Below are 18,384 nucleotides of genomic sequence, written 5' to 3' on the forward strand. Positions count from 1 at the left end.
CCTTCAATTGGTTTTCCGGCCATCAAATCTTTATATTCTGAACTGTAATGTTGTTTCTGATAGATTTTAATTAAAAGTCGTGTATTGGCCTTAACTTCATCAGGGGAGATTAAGTGCGACATGACATGGAATGAAATTTTTGTTTCGGGGTGAGTTCTTCGGTAGAACCTCATAACGTATGATAGCACCCGTAAAGCCCTAGGTAGGTCAGAAAAGCGTTGGAGAACATCGGTAGAATGTACGGTTGTCGTTGCGTAGGTCTTCGCCTTCTTTTTCTCTACGGAGGTGATGTAGTCATTTTCTTGTGCTGGCCATTGGGAAGTGTCTTCTTGCAGCCAAGAAGGTCCCTGCCACCACAACGAATTGTTGACCAATTCAGACGCAGGTAATCCTCTGCTACCTAAGTCTGCTGGGTTGGACTCTGAGTTTACGTGCAACCAGTCCTTATTGCCAACCATGTCGACGATCTTGGTGATCCGATGTGCGACGAAAGTGGACCAAGAACAGGGCGGTTTCCTTATCCATGCGAGGACGATAGTTGAATCCGTCCAAAGGTGCACTTTCACTGGTCCCAATTTGAAGCTCCTGAAAATTGATTCGGTGATTTCCGCTAACAGCACGACTCCGCAAAGTTCCAATCGTGAAGAGAAAGAGTTTTCACTGGGGCTACTCGGGTTTTGGCTAGAAGCAGGTTTATGCAGTCATCATCATCCGTTTTGACGCGCATGTAAACGGCTGCTGCATAAGCCTTCTCGGATGCGTCACAGAATCCATGGATCTCGATGTCGGTTCCTGGAGAAAAGTTGACTCATTTAGGTATACTTATTTTATCGATCTCGTGGTATTGGTCGGTGAAGGTTTTCCATTTTTCAACGTACTGGTTGATACTGGTTCGTCCCAAGCGGTGCCTTCTAACCAAATACTCTGCATGAGTATTTTTGCCACAATGACCATTGGTGCCAGCCACCCTAATGGATCGAAAAGTTTGGCGATTGCCGATAATATCGCTCTCTTCGTAATGTTTTCGGGATTGTCCAGCGTCCCTGCTTTAAAATAGAAGAGATCTGAGTGGGCATTCCATCGAATGCCTAATGCTTTGACTGAACTGGTATCTTCGAATGCCAGGAAGTTTTCACTGAGCAGGTCCGCTTTGGGGATGTCCCTTGGAATGTCCTCTGAATTGGATGTCCATTTGCGAAGTGGGAAGCCCGCTGTGTGTAGGACTTGACGAATTTCATCTCTGGCTTTAATGGTCGATGTGATCGTATGTCCACCCGCTAACACGTCGTCTACATACATTCTTGCAGTATGCTAGCCGCTGTAGGGTGTGAATTTGATACGTCGTCTGCCAGTTGTAGGAGCGTTCTTATCGCGAGATATGAAGCGGAATTCACTCCGAAGGTAACCGCCTTTAATTCGTAAAGACTAATAGGATCATTCGGGGAGGTGCGATACACAATGCGCTGAAATTTGGTGTGATTTTCGTTCACCAAAATTTGACGATACATTTTTTCGATGTCGCTATTTAAGACGAAACGATATAGCCTCCATCGTAAGATTAATATGGGTAAATCGTCTTGTAGAACTGGGCCTGGGAGTAGAATATCGTTTAAGCTAGTGCCATTTGCCGTAGGGCTCGAGGCATTAAATACTACGCGAACCTTGGTGTTTGTACTTTCTGTTTTTACAACGGCGCGGTGGGCAGGAAGTAATGATCCGAATCGTCGGATGGGAAATTCTTTTTTAATTTTCTCATATGTCCGAGCGTTTCATATTCTGATAACACTCGAACATACTCTTTACCTAAATCTGGGTTTTTTTATTAGCCGCCCCTCATTCCGGAAGAATTGAGAGCAGGCACGCTTCAGAGACGGTCCTAAGTTAATATTGTCAGGGTAATCCTGCAGGAAAGGTGTAACACGGTGTACCTTCCATCTTCATCACGTTTCGTTGTTTCTTTTAATAGTTGTTCGCAGTACCTTTCATCTTCATTTAATATTTTGTTTTTGGGCACATTTTCTACCTCCCACAAAGATTTCAATTGGTTGTCTAACGCACACTCGGTGATTCGATACGACGGGTTAGTATCCAACCGAACACTGTCTCTTGGGCTAAGAGTGTGTTTAGCACATTCTTTTTTATATCGCTCATTATAATTTGGGGATATATGTCTCCGCCAATTATGAGGTCTACGTCTTCGTTGACGTAGAACCTCTTGTCTGCCAAAACTAAGTCTGGGAATGCCTGCATAGCCATTGCGTTGATATGGCAGGATGGAAGATTCCCAGTGAGTTTAGCTAGAACGAGAACTGGTGTAGTCAGGCTGAAGCAGGGATCCACTGGTGAACGTAATTCGATGTTGGATGCTTCTTTCACCTGCGCTGACACCGGATTTGTGATGCCTGAAACCTGGGCATGTATTTTCCTCGCTGGCAAATTGATTCTACGTTTGAGTCTTTCAGTTATGAAGGAACATTCAGACCCAGAATCAATTAATGCCCGCGCGGAGAAGTCGGTACCATTATGGTGGATGTGTACGCGAGCAGTTCCTAATAGCACACCTGTGCTGGAATTGGCATGGCAGGATTTGACATTCTGGTTCGTAGAGGAAGGTGGTTGTCCCTACTCCTGTCTTTTCCGTGCCTGTGCCGAAGTTGATGGGGTATTATCCGCATCTTTGAAAAGATTGCACACCGCCGGTTGCTGAAGTATGTCCGCGTGCAGGAGCGTGTGGTGACGAGAGTGGCATTTGGTACAGTTGTACGAACTGGTGCACCTCGTCACTGTGTGTCCTGGGCATAAACAGTTCAGGCAGCCATTTGTGGATTTAACGAATTTAATCCTTTCTACCGGGGTTAAATCGCAAATGCGTGAACAGTTGCGTAATCTGTGCTCCGTAGATTTGCACATCTTACACATTGATTTTGTTGTTTGCTTGGATACTTTTGTTTGAAAAGCACCAAATCTTTTCGTAGGGGTTTCTGTCGATTGTCGCGACGCATTTAATTTTTTCACTTTAGAAGTGGCATTCCCTGTAAAACCAGACACAGTTTCAAGTGTCTGAAAACGATTAGACAAGAATTTGTCCATATCCTCCCACTTGGATATGTCCGTTTTGTGGTCAATGCTCTGCTCCCATAGAGCCAACGTATTTTCTGGTAATTTTGTCGAGCATAAATATGTGATAATCGCATCCCAATTTGAAACATCTATCTGATGGGTTTTTAAGGATGCCAAACAATTTTTTATGTCGCGCTGTAAAGTTTTAATTGAGCTGCCGCACTCGCTATCTATCTTTTTCATATTAAATAAAATTTGTAGTTGTGAGTTTACGATATTCGGTTTATTCTCGTATCTCTCACATAGGTTTTTCCAGGCTGTTTCGAAGCCTTCATTTGTCAAGGGACACTTCTTTACGATGTCCTTTGCCTCACCTTGAGTTTTTTGATTAAGGTGGAACAACTTTTCTACTGAGATTAGGCGACTGTTGTTTTTGTAGATGACCGTGAACAGGTCCCGAAACGTTGGCCAAGATAGGTAGTCGCCCTTGAATACCTCAGTATCACAAGCTGGCAGGCGGATGCTATGTTCGCGCCCGCGTTCACCATCAGGACGAGCCTCCCTATCTTTTTCCTGCTTTAATTTAGCTTGAAGTTCAGCCGTGTTCGACATGCATCGCAAGAATACGGCATATGCCGCTTTATGCTTGATCTTGACCGCTGCAATTTTTTTTTGCGTCAAGCGTGTCAGAGTCAAGTAACTCCTCGAGGGCGGTCTCTGTTTTTTCCCACTTAGCTTGCAACTCTTTTTGCTGTATTGCAAGAGTGTGTATAGTGTGCAGAGCCGCATTTATGTCATTAAAGTCGGCCTCGAACTCGATTATTCGATAGGCCAATATAATATATGATTCCATGCTCATGGATTAAAATTTGTGATCAAATTAAAAAGAGGATGTAAAACTGAACAAACCTGAGCGAATAACCCAACCAACAACTATTAAATTACGCAAGATTTTATTTATTTCTTTGAATTTGTTTAATTTTCTGACTTTGCAGATTATTTTGTGCCGTAAACAGAGAGCAGGGGAGCAACATCAATATCTTTTGCGTGAAAGAGAAAAGTGGGGGCCACTCGCCAATACACTTTCGATTTTTTTATTATGAAATAAATGCGCGCGTTGATATGAACTCGACGAAAAGTGTAAAAATTTAATAAAAATCTTCTGCGAAAAGCGACTGTGTGACAAAAATTTTTTGGATTAGTGCAAATTAAAGTGGAACAAAGGAAAAATGCAAAATTGCCGCAATCGAAATGGCGTGAAAATTTTTTATATGGAGGTGAGGTTATGTGCACCTCTTCCTTTGTGCTCTGGCCGGAGAGCCTTACCGCTGGTGGGGGGACAGACCAGATAGTCACAAGGAATGTAACCACTTTAGTATTTCGCGTTTGCACTTTTAACTTTTCGACACAGAAAAACTTTTTACACTTTTCGCGGTTAAAATTAATCACTTACGCGTGTGGCACTCAGACTATAGATTTTACACGGTTTTATTTATTTTTAATATAACCAAAAACTTGTGGCAAGAAATATTGCACTTACTTTTATTGGCGATATGTTCTGGTACTGATGTGGCAAGTTGGCTTGTGATGTTGCAACTTCTTTAGCTGGCTGTCCTTTGCTCAGTGTTTTACCAAGATGTTGTTAGTCAGTTGTAGTGTACCAGCAAGCGTGTTTATCAGCTTGTGTTTAATTCTTGAGTATCACCAAAATAATTTTACCACCAAAGTGTATCACCAAGCGTGCATATAATGGTTTTGTACGGATGTGGACTGTATATAGGCGCTAGTTCCTTGTTACGGGGAGATAGGACCAAATGTTCGGCCGGGGTGCGTCTGATCCTTGCGATAGGTGGGCGCACTGGGTCCATCTCAATGAACGGGTTGTATTAGGAATAAAGAAAGGAGATTAGACGAGATTTCTCGTTATAGTAGATAGGCTTTATTATGTAGAATTAAGAAATAAAAAGGTTACAATATTACCTTAAGATATCGTGGAAGAACGGCAGAGAACGTTGGCGGCAGATGTGAGCTGGTTGACGGCTAAAATCCAAGAGGCCGGTTGTATAGAAAACGATAACCGTTGACCCGCAAAATCCTCCGTTTTGGAGGGGAAAGGCACCCACACATCAACCCCGACACGCATATGCATGAGTGCTGACAAAAAGCACACATACACGTGCATGTACATGCATGCACATGCATGTGGCGGTGATGGTGTGGGTGGCTATAAGTTAAAGTCGAGTATCGAGTACCGAATTGTAGAGTTGCATTAGGGGGATCGCAATCAGATGCGGAAAAGTTAGGCATCCTGCCTAAACAATCCTTCCCTACGATCAATACCAAAAGACAATCCAAAATACCTCGTAGTAAAGGCGACTGATACCAACAACCCCTTAAATAAATTTTCGTGCTTCGCACTACATAAAGCCCTAATAAAGCCCTAAAAATAAGCTCCAAAATAACGAAAATCACTGAATTAAGGGATGACAGTTTGCTACTTTTCATTAAAAATATCATTATCGATGAAAAATTCTTAGCGACAAAGAAACCCACCGGAATTTGTGACGTCCAAATTTCATATCACCCAAATCTCAATACTTCAAAAGGAACAATTTATGAGCCATGCTTAAATTGCATAAATGAAGATCAAATTGTTGAAAATCGCAAAGAACAGGGTGTATCATCAATTTAGAAATTTCTAAAAAAAGTTCATGGGAAACGAGTGCCGACTGGCGTTGTGCTTCTTACGTTTGACTTATATAACCTTCCTGAGAAAATTGACATTTCATGGTACTCAACTGAAATGAGAACCTATTACCCTAATCCTATGAGGTGTAAAAACTGTCAGCTTCTCGGCCACGCAACAAAGCATTGTAATAAATCCCCTGTATGCGAAACGTGCCTCTTTGTTAAATTTTGATGGTATAATTAAGAACATTTAGGACCTCCGTTTCTTGCTATCACAATGTAACACGCTTTTATTAGAACAATTAGGACTGTAATATAAATTGTAAGATTTAATAATTTAGGTGTAAAATTTTAATGTTAAAAATATATAATTATGTACAATATGGAATTTTTTTGTCGCAGACGAAAAAGCCTAATTATCGTTAAAGTTTACAATGAACTTATAAAGTGTTATATTTCTTTACAGTCAATTTATTTTTTACTTTTCAGTTAATTTTATTAACCAATAATAAAAGCTTATTTTTAAAAAGTTTTTTTTCTTAAATTTTATTTTTTTTTAGTTCGTTTTATTAACAAGTAATATAAGCTTGTCCTTAGAAAAGCTTTTTTCTTAAATTTAATTTAATGAATTTTTTTTTAATTTTTAGTAGGGTAAAATATTGTCTAAATTAGTTATGTAATCTTTACTTAGTTATTTGTAACGTTTCTCATCCTATCCACTTCTTTTAATGCATCAACATTACAAGATTTCTTCGACGTCAACACAGTCAAGTTCTTTTATTTGAGTGTTAACTAACTTAAAATCATATTTTATTGGACTTTGCCTATGTCTCGTTCAGTTTACAACTACTGATTGCAGATCTCTGCTCTGTGGGTTAAATCTGTTTTAAAATAAAATTCCAACTTTCGCTTAGCTAAAATTTCATCGCCAAAAATCTGTAAAATAAAATCAAGTGCGCAGAAAAGTATGCAATACTTAGCGATAAGAGCCTAATCGCGTTAGCGTTCGTTCTATCAGAGAATTTTTCTACTCAGCTGAACAGAGCTCACAGAGTATATTAACTTTGTTCGCATAACGGTAATCCGTAACGGCATAAACTAATCGAGATAGATATAGACTTCTATATATCAAAATGATCTGGGCGAAAAAAGAAATTCATTTAGCCATATCCGTCCGTCCGTCCGTCCGAAAACACGATAACTTGAGTAAATTTTGAGGTATCTTGATGAAATTTGGTATGTAGGTTCCTGGGCGCTCATCTCAGATCGCTATTTAAAAACCAAAAAGTGCCATAATTCATTACCAAAGACGGATAAAGCGATGAAACTTGGTAGGTGAGTTGAACTTATGACGCGGAATAGAAAATTAGAAAAATTTTGGACAATGGGAGTGGCACCGCACACTTTTAAAAGAAGGTAATTTAGAAGTTTTGCAAGCTGTGGCATTAGTTGAAGATATCATGATGAAATTTGGCAGGAACGTTACCCCTATTACTATATGTATGCTTAATAAGCAAAATCGGAGAACGACCACGTCCACTTAAAAAAAAAAAAATGTTTAATCAAATTTAAAAATAAAGTTAATATCTCTACAGTATATAAGTAAATTATGTCAACATTCAACTCCAGTAATGATATGGTGCAACAAAATACAAAAATAAAAGAAAATTTCAAAATGGGCGTGGCTCCGCCCTTTTTCATTTAATTTGTCTAGGATACTTTTAATGCCATAAGTCGAACAAAAATTTACCAATCCTTGTGAAATTTAATAGGGGCTTAGATTCTGGGACGATAATTGTTTTCTGTGAAAAAGGGCGAAATCGGTTGAAGCCACGCCCAGTTTTTATACACAGTCGACCGTCTGCCCTTCCGCTCGGCCGTTAACACGATAACTTGAGCAATAATCGATATATCTTTACTAAACTCAGTTCACGTAATTATCACAACTCACTTTGTATTGGTATAAAAAATGGCCGAAATCCGACTATGACCCAGCCCACTTTTTCGATATCGAAAATTACGAAAAATGAAAAAATGCCATAATTTTATACCAAATACGAAAAAAGGGAAGAAACATGGTAATTGGATTGGTTTATTGACGCAAAATATAACTGTAGAAAAAAACTTTGTAAAATGGGTGTGACACCTACCATAATAAGTAGAAGAAAATGAAAAAGTTCTGCAGGGCGAAATCAAAAGCCCTTGGAATCTTGGCAGGAATACTGTTCGTGGTATTACATATATAAAAAATTAGCGGTACCCGACAGATGATGGTCTGGGTCACCTTGGTCCACATTTTGGTCGATATCTCGAAAACGCCTTCACATATACGACTACCACCACTCCCTTTTAAAACCCTTATTAATACCTTTAATTTGACACCCATATCGTACAAACACATTATAGAGTCACCCCTGGTCCACCTTTATGGCAATATCCCTAAATGGCGTGCACCTATAGAACTATGGCCCTCTTAAAATATTCTTTAATGCCTCCCATTTGATACACATGTCATACAAACACATTCCAGGGTTGCCCTAGGTTCATTTTCCTACATGGTGATTTTCCCTTACTTTGTCTCCATAGCTCTCAACTGAATGTTCGGTTACACCCGAACTTAGCCTTCCTTACTTGTTTTGTATAACTTAATTAATTTTTACAAAAAGCTTTAATGCTGAAAACTGGAGCTGGTCTAGTATTTAATGTAAGTTTTAAATAATGAACATAAAATAATGTACATATGTATGAATGGTTAAAAATATTAAAGAAGTTGTGAAAGGTATTACTGACACTCAAAATAAAAGAGAGGTCCCTGTAACTGAGCTTCGGAGACCACCGAACACCACAAAAAAATTGTCAATGACTTTGTAAAAACCGCTATAAATGCCAACAGTAGATTTTTTTTTTTTTGGTAAGCGTCTGTGTATGAGGGAAGTCAGGATGTAAGCGTTAGATGAGTGCAAGCATAAGCGTAGTATTTGGAAGTGGTATGCTATATTAAGAAAACGGAATGTGATCGCGGCCACCGTGGTGTGATGGTAGCGTGCTCCGCCTATCACGCCGTATGCCCTGGGTTCAACTCCCGGGCAAAGCAACATCAAAATTTTAGAAATAAGATTTTTCAATTAGAAGAAAATTTTTCTAAGCGGGGTCGCCCCTCGGCAGTGTCTGGCAAGCGCTCCGATTGTATTTCTGCCATGAAAAGCTCTCAGTGAAAACTCATCTGCCTTGCAGATGCCGTTCGGAGTCGGCATAAAACATGTAGGTCCCGTCCGGCCAATTTGTAGGGAAAAATCAAGAGGAGCACGACGCAAATTGGAAGAGAAGCTCGGCCTTAGATCTCTTCGGAGGTTATCGCGCCTTACATTTATTTTTTTTTTATAATGTGATCGTAGGATAAGTGAACGCGTATTGCGCTATCAATTTGCTATGAGAATGTTATCGAAAAGTTATTAACTTTTTATCAAAAAGTTATTAATTTGATTTTTAAAAGTTATCGACATGTTATTGAAAATTTATCGATTATTTATCGAAAAGTTATCGATTACGTTTTGAAAAGTTATGGAAATACTATCAATAAATATCGATTTTTAATCGGGATTTCACCTGTTTGTGACAGGCGTTGTTTTTTATTCGTGATCTATAATCTATCAATTTTTTTGCGCAGATTATCGATTTCTGATGAAAAGTTATCGATTTGGTATCGAGAGTTCTCGACTCATTATTGAACTGTAACCAGGAACGTTACCCCTATTACTATATGTATGCTTAATAAGCAAAATCGGAGAACGACCACGCCCACTTTAAAAAAAATTTTAAAGTCAAATTTTAACAAAAAAATTTAATATCTTCACAGTATATAAGTAAACTATGTCAACATTTGACTCCAGTAATGATATGGTGCAATAAAATACAAAAATAAAAGAAAATTTCAAAATGGGCGTGGCTCCGCCCTTTTTCATTTAAATTGTCTAGGCCACTTTTAATGCCATAAGTCGAACAAAAATTTAACAATCCTTGTGAAATTTGGTAGGGTCTTAGATTCTAGGACGATAACTGTTTTCTGTGAAAATGGGCGAAATCGGTTGAAGCCGCGCCCAGTTTTTATACAAAATCGATATATCTTTACTAAACTCAGTTCACGTAATTATCTGAATTCACTTTGTATGGGTATAAAAATGGCCGAAATCTGAATATGACCACGCCAGACCTGTAAAGTACTGAGTACATACTTGTACTAGTACCAAATAAGTACAAGTACTCAAGTACTTCAAATCTAAGTACAAAGTATTAGTCCTACAGTACTTGTACTTCGAATCCGAAAGTACAAGTAGATATACTTTCGAAATACTTTGAAGTACACGAAAGTACTTTTTCGGATAAAATATGTTAGTTTGATTCATAAATGGAAAATCAAAATGTACAACATCTGTTATAAAATTTTTATTGAATATGAGTAAAATTCATATTAGAAAGCAAAAAGAAGTAAAACAACATATTAAATAAGTAAAAATTGTACAACAGCTAACAATAGTGAAGTAGTTTTGTGTTTGCCTTCATTAGTACTAGATTTTCAAATGAATAGTTCATTGATTGCCTTCTAAGACTATAAACAAGGCCTGCTAAGGAAAATAAACGCTCTACTTGGCGGAGGAAGCTAAGGGCGTATTCACTTTGAGTGATAGGTCCTTCATAAGAGGATAACTCTGACACATTGAAATCTGTTGATGTATCATTAAGATACCTGTAAAATTCTTCTTCAACCATTTTGTCAAAGTTAGGTGATCGTAAGGGTGCTGGTTAGTCATGGCTTATTTCTTCGAATAGCTCATCTATTTTAAAAAAATTGAGGGTTAATAAAGATATCATTTTCATAAATGCATAAAAAGGTAAAGAATAAGGTATTAATACCTGGAGTTTTAAAGTCAAAAAGTAAATCATTTCTTTGTGCATCGGTCGACCTGGGATTTCCAAATTCGATCTCCATGTGTGTTCTTGCGTGACGAGTTGCTTCAGTGATAACAATTTTGTACATATCTGTGGTGGACAATGTAGTACTTGATATAGCTGAGCTTTATGCTAGGGCATAAAAAAGCTGCAACAGTGGCGTCATAGTTTTCTTCAGATAGCTTAAAGTATGATTCAAAACGTAAAATTAATTTCTGCTCCAACTTTTTCTCCACCTCCTTTAAATAAATGAGGTTTTTGCCTAAATTGACTTTTTTCAATTTTACACAAAGTGCCATAAGCGAAGGAAGAAGATAACCATATAACATATTGTAACGAATATTAGCAGCACTAAGGGATTCTATCATCTCTAAGCCGATGTTAAGCAGTTATTCCAGTCACGTCAATAATTCAATTATTATGACTACACATATGTACGTATACGCAGGGAGAAGCAACGCACAAACACACGCAGATATGTTATCTGAGATATGCAATATAATTGTGGAAGTGTCGCTCACAAACACACGCGCATATGATAGCTATCCATGTACATCTGTAGTTATAATTATTATGTTGGCACACAGGGACGGATTTACATATCCAGGGTATAATTATTTTGGGCCCGGTAATACAATATACAGAGATGATGAACCAATTAATGATGTGGATGTTGATGCATATATACACGATATAGAATATGAATTAGCTACAATAAAATCTCAAATTAGAGAAGCAGATCGTGAAGCAATATTAAATTTTATAAAAGATTATCAACATAATGAATCTTTAGAAGAATTACTTGGAATAATTGGTATATCTATTAAATATGGTTTTGAAACAATATTTGGAGTTCATTATCCAAATACGAGTAATGTTCAAAAAACGTTTAATCAAATTGTATATGCAAGAAGAGAACAAGATATAGCCGAAGAATGGAATAATATTAAATTTCAACCAAATAAAGGTGGATACATAAATATATATATAAAGCATAAAAGCAATTTATGCATCATATAAAACAGGAGGTTATAAGTGGCATTTAATAAAAGCAGAATTTGATGCACAACAACGTGATAGAGCTAATGAACCATCTAGCTCCGGAGCCAATAACGAACCCCCCGCCAAACAACCAAGAATTGAAGAAGATAATTCAATCGATAAATCTGTTGAACCAGATCCTATTTTCTTTGAAAAACTAAATCATCGTGGTAATAATAATCCTACTATGGATGTTGATATGCAAGAAAATATTCATCAGCAAAGTGGTTCAGGTCGTGGCCCGAATTCGGGGGCGAGATCGGGTGCAACAGGAAGTGGAGATTCCTCTTCTGAGAGTATCACATGGATGAGACCAAGTAGACCATGTTCAAATAATCATATGAATTTCACGAAAACAAAAATATTAATTAGCTATGGATATAGTACTGAAAATATACAAACTTCACCAACTATTGAGCAAATAACAACACCTTTAGCTTTAATTCCAGTTGATTTTGTTCCATTTTATTTAAGTGAAGCAGAATTTGATATGTTACCTAGTACAGCCGAAGTTGTAAAAGTTTCATGTTCTGTTACACCATTAGGAACTAGAGCTGCTTTTGATGTTAGATCTACCATTTCAGGTAATGCAATGTCTGAATATGTTCCTATTGGATTAATTGCTATAGGATTAAATAAGAAATGTTATGGTTAAAATGTTTCATATACATGTAGTACTACAGATCCAATGAAAGTTACTGATGTCAAAGATATGAATGTGAAAGAAATATATGAAAAATATTATAAACATATTCCTTCTAATGCATTGTGCGTACCTCAGCCAATTGAACAATATTTTATACATGAATGGAATAGAGAAAAGAATCCAGATGAAGCTGTATATAAAGATTATATTATTCACAACAAAGGAGCAATTCGAATGGACGAACACGTTCATCAATTTTTAATCAATCAAGCAATTGGAATACCAATTGCCCATTATGAATACAAACCTAAAAGTGGTTTTATTAAGAGAGGAAAAGAACATTTTGTTCCTTATACACGCCAAACTTACAAAGTGCATTCAAATAAAACTCGACCCCATAGTCATGTATTGCACTTTTTAAAAGTGCAAATGTGCCAGTAAGTGGAGATATTGGTTTAGGTAAGACAACAACAACTCCAATTGTAATTAATAATATAAATGATGTATATGCAAGAACTATTGAATCTTATGGAACATATCATCCAATTTATGGAGGTTTTGGGTATGATGCACAACCTCAATTACATGTTGGTATAATAGCTACACCTCAATTAAAACCTGGTGATAATTCAAAGACGTATTTGAATAGTGCACTACTAGTCTTCGACTCTTAAGTAATGCTCTGCACTTCAGAAAAGAGCTAACATCATTTTTTAACGACTCTTAAACTGGATCTCAAATTGTTGTTGTTAAAATGTTCATTTCTAAGTCCTTTTCCTTTCTCTGTGTCTTCTTTCTTTATTTGTTAAATACTATTCAATCTATAACCAGCCAAAGATTATCATCACTACTGCTGTCTTTTAATATTTATTAACTAATTTTCTTTAGTTATGAGATTTACATTTACATACATAAATATTTCACTATTGTCCGTTATATTTAATTTAATTTGATTAATCTAATTTATTATTATTATAAATGTTCAATTTTTATAGCTCATGCTATTCATGACTAGCACTGTTAAATAATTTGTCAAAATTGTTGTGCTAGGAACAAATTTTCAAATATATACATACATACATACATACATGTTATTGGAAAGTTGAATGTTCAATCGAGATTAAGTGTAATATTTCATCATGTTTTGGTAAAGGGTTCAGTGTTAGTTGGCCATTGGAAACGAACTTTTGTGCAAATTATAATCGAGCCTATACAGATGGACAAACACTATTTGGAGCAACTGATGATATCAATGGCAGAGTATCTGCCAAACTTACTGCAGATGAAGACGATGATGATGAAGATTACACAGTAATAAATAAAACACGAAAATTAAATTTATAATCAATTTATAATTTTATATTTATTCAATAAATAATAACTTGACATTGGATGTGGCTTCTTTTTATAACTCTTCAGTTTTTTATATGATCTCCATTTGTAGTATACATTCTAGATCTAAATGCAGTATCATTTGGAAAAATATCATTATTTGATAATACAATTATTGGAGTTCTCATTATTACAGCATCAATTGCATATTTTACTTTTGCAGCAACTGTATCGCCACCAAATAACATTTTCAAAGTTTCTGTTGCTGAAGGTTCTAATAGTGGTTCATTCCATAAAATTATTCTTTTATTTACACATTCTATAAGAGGAAATGAACAGTATCTATTAAAATTACCTACTTGACCAAATTTTAAACATTAGTGTATTAATGTATCAAAAAAGAAATTTTTTCCTGCATTAGGTGGTGATAATATAAACATGGTATTTTTCTTTGGAATATTTTTATCTATAATGTTATAAAGATTTCTTAAAAATATTACAAGTTCTTCTTCATTATTAGTAAATTGATATTTTAATAAATTTTCTAAAATTTCTATTGATTCTGGTATAGTATAATAGTAATTATATAAATTGCCAATTGGAGCATTAAAAATTAAATTTTGCGGTTCAATTGTTTTTAAATACATGAATATTTCCTTAAAATTTAAATTTTTAATATCATTATTTATTATTTTTAAAATTTTTTTTATTAATATAGAGTCTATATTCCAAAATTTGAATTCTGATGATAACCACATTGAAGTATTTAATATATGATGAATTGGAGCTGTTGGATGCTGTTTCAAAAATTCTATTACTTTGTCTCCCTTCCCTCTCTTTTTACACCCGGAATTTGAGATATCTGGTTCATCGTTGAAAGCAGCAGTTTCATTACCATTTGGTGGTTCGGATCCAGTGGTGAATTTATTATAAAAGTCGACCGATAATTCGCTTCCTTCCACCATTCTGTCTTCGGTTTCTTCGATATCTTTGAAAAATCGAATACATCGAGCTTCACCACTTGGTAGCCACGTTCTCCCGGCGATGTTAAAATAGATGTACTGCCTGGAATCTTTCTGCAGATAGATTGACAAATTAATCCAGTGTTGGATCGTGAACTGCCAACTCGGAACGATTCGTCTAGCATATCTTCTAGGGAATTGTTGTCTAATGTTATTGTAGAAGGAACATCTGCATGAATTGTTTGAATAGGAACAGTCGTGGATGATGTGGATGTGGTTGCCGTGGTACGAAATGATGAGGATGGCCCCTGAAAATTTTCTGCATATTTTTTTGTGATCCAATTGGATGTCTCCAATGTCATATGGGCATCCGTGTACGTCGTGTACCACTCGCTGTTTAAGATGATACTTACTAAACTCCTCATTGAACACTTGCCTGTTAAAAAAAATAATTAATATATATTTTTATATTATATAAATTATTTGTATTACCTAATTCTTTGTTTTGGTTCAGCAGTTGCTTTTGAACAAAAGCCATCGATTCCATCAGATTGTGCAGGTACCTCTTCGCCTCGTACATCTTCTCCACCAAAGAGAGAGATATCAATATCTCCAATGTCGAATTTATATTCAACGGAAATTCCGTCGTCCATATCACCAGCAGCACAGAAAGAAGAGAAATATTGTCCCAATTCTCCGGTAGAATCGATGCCTTCCTCATTTCGCCATCTATATCCAGTTTCATCTTTTTCGTTGTTTCCTGATTGTCTGATTTCCGTTTCCTTTTTTTCTCCTTCGTCACAGCCACTTCCAACATCTGAGTAGTTCTGTCATTACCGGCGACACATCGTCGTCGATCACCACCGGTTCGCGATTCATCTTCACTTGTTTCCTCAACATTATTTTCAGGTGAATAACAATAACTACACACACTATTTTCACTGTCACTGTTCAAAAACATTTAACTTTAAAATTCAAATCCTCGCCTTTATATACAATTTTCATGTCTAAAAATACATTTTGTCCATCCGCACTATGCGTGGTAAAAATAATAAAACATTATGACGACGACGACGACGACGACTGGTGCACCCGCAAAGGCAATCAGCAGAGGAAGCAATTTTCCGATCGACAGCATCGGCCGTAGGCCGTAAAAAAGGGGCAAAAAAATACAGTTTATATGGGGTATATAATATATGTACCACCGATTTCTATGATTTTTTCAGACAACAATATATGCTATATACGTAAGCATTTGGTGAAATTTGAAGCTTCTAGCTGTTAAAACGGGGCAGAAATTGCGCAAAGTTTCTTATCTGAACAATCGGTTGTATGATATATATACTATATACCACCGATCTCAATGATTTTTTCAGACAACAATATATACTATACACGTAAGCATTTGGTGAAATTTCTAAAAATGGAAGCGCCTAGAAGATGCAACGAGGAAATCAAAGAATATAAAAGGCAACCACGGTAGGGGCGCTGCAATGAGTTTCGATTGAGCACGCTATCTCTCGGTCAATAGTAGAGTTTTTTATTGTGAAGTACTTTAATAAAGGTCATTTGCATTATTAAATATTGGAAATATTTATTCAACAGTTTAGTGATTCGAACTTAGCAGAAGGTTGCAAATAAGAGGATTTGCAGTAAAATCGTTACAATATTATCTTCTCTTTGTAAAAATCTAATGGTTCAGCGAAAGGAGGCATTACTTCTTTATATTCTTCCAAATACGATACATCTGTACCATATAAACTGCAGGCGCGGATCTGCCTCTATCATCCCCCCCCCCCCCCCAAAGATCGAGAAATTTTATATTTCAAATACTTTACAGAACAACAATGAAATATCCAAATATTCCAATTTTCAATACTTAAATTTGGCATTTCACGATACACGGCAATTTATACATGAATACCGCTTTTATAAAAATAAAACAAAATTTATGAAACTTTTTGACATGATTTCTATGAGCTGATATGAACTCTTTTATTATACCAAACATTTTTGTAAAGCGTTCGTGTAGTTTGCTCATTAATTTTGGACCCCTCATCACCTTTAGCGATGTTCCTTCAAACATTTTTCGGAAGGATTACCTCTCCACGGTTGAGAGTGTATCAATGATATAGCTCATCACTTTTTCGTCAAAGCTTCTCCCACCCAATGAATGCTGTACGGCTTGAGTGCATAATCCCCGCATGCTTTTCCGGGTTTTTTATACGCAGATGCTTTATGAAGTTCGAAGTAATCTTTTTATTGGCTTTTAGGCGTGCATCACAATATACGCACTTCGCACTTATCGTGTGTGCCATGAGCTTATCATCAATAATCTGTGTTAAGAGTTCGGTTAAAGTGTGCTAGACTGCAAATATTAAATTGTACTTACTTCTTTAAAATCATAAAAAACTACAGAACTCCATTTTGTAACGACGGGTCAAGTTTAAATTTTTTTGCTGGATATCTTTCAGGCTCACTAGTTCTAGTTAATAACTTGCTTGTCTGTGGAGAATAATCCAGGCTGCGGACAGAATCAGCCAAATCAAAATACAAGGACAAGTTTTATGAAGAAATCATTTTGTGTTAAATTTTGAACATATATTTCTGAATGTCTTTTGGAAATAAAGAAATATAAATTTTATTTTTTTTGTAAGGAAAGCTATATATTGGGTAACCTGATCAAAATTGCAGATTGTACAACAATTTCAGGTAGTTTGTGCATGAGTTTGTATTATTATCAGAAAGTGGACCTAATAAAAGGTAAACCCTCATAGCCTTTGGGTTTCAATTCGGATGCTTCCGTAAACGACAAAGCAAGTTATGGCCTAGAATTAGTGAATCTAAAAGATATCCTGCAAACAAATTTCGACTTGACACTTCGACGCAAAATGGAGTTATGCAGTTTTTTTAGAATTTTGAGGAAGTATTTGCAGTCTTGCAATAATAATAAGACCTTAACATATATTAACAGAGATTATTGATGATAAGCTCATGGGAGGAACTATTAGTGCAAAATGCGTGTTTTGTGATGCACGCATAAAAGACAAAAACAATTCGTCGAATTTTTGAAGCACCTATGTATAAAACACCCGGTAAAGCATGCGGTGCTTAAGCTCTTAAGCCGTAAAACAATTTCATTAGTTGGGAAGAGGTTTGATGACAGAGTGATGAGCTTCACCACTCTGAACTGTGGAAAAGGAATCATTCCAACAAATGTTCATAAATTAGCGAAGGATTTACAAAAATTTTTACTATCATAAAAGGTCTCATATTTTTGGAAAATACCATTTCCATCAGTAGGTACATTCAAGTCTCTACTTGCATATCAACTAAAATAAAATGTAGGTATCTGCGGTATTGCTCCCGCACATTCCCATCCCGTTAAAACATTCTTTGGTGCATCCACTACATCAAGGTACTACCTTATTTGCTCCCTTACTTAAGTATGATTTTTTAAATTATGAACACTACCATCGATTTCGCCATCCACAACAGACATTTTTAAGCTATGAATGCCTTTCAATACAAGTCCATTTAAATAGAAACAGGTACAAATAAAACCTAAATATTTTTATTTCTAATTATGAACTTACATTTTCTCATTACCACCTTATTTTTTCTCAATATGAAGTACCGTTTCTCATTACCGCTTCCCAAGGCAGTCGGTTCTATGTACCGGAGCGACTCGGGATTTTTCCCGACCAA

The 18,384-nt window shown here is 36.3% G+C and overlaps 1 long non-coding RNA gene across 1 annotated transcript in view; it reads right to left on the reverse strand.

The window, feature by feature from the left end:
• Positions 1-6,366: 6,366 nt before the first annotated feature.
• The window catches only part of LOC137234178 (uncharacterized), a 43,214-nt gene continuing 31,196 nt past the window's right edge, over positions 6,367-18,384 (reverse strand). Inside the window, exon 3 of the long non-coding RNA XR_010947718.1 lies at positions 6,367-6,684. This is a non-coding gene — a long non-coding RNA (uncharacterized lncRNA). The remainder of the gene's footprint in view (positions 6,685-18,384) is intronic.

The sequence above is a fragment of the Eurosta solidaginis genome, chromosome X, assembly GCF_040869045.1.
Source record: "Eurosta solidaginis isolate ZX-2024a chromosome X, ASM4086904v1, whole genome shotgun sequence".
Taxonomy (NCBI): domain Eukaryota; kingdom Metazoa; phylum Arthropoda; class Insecta; order Diptera; family Tephritidae; genus Eurosta; species Eurosta solidaginis.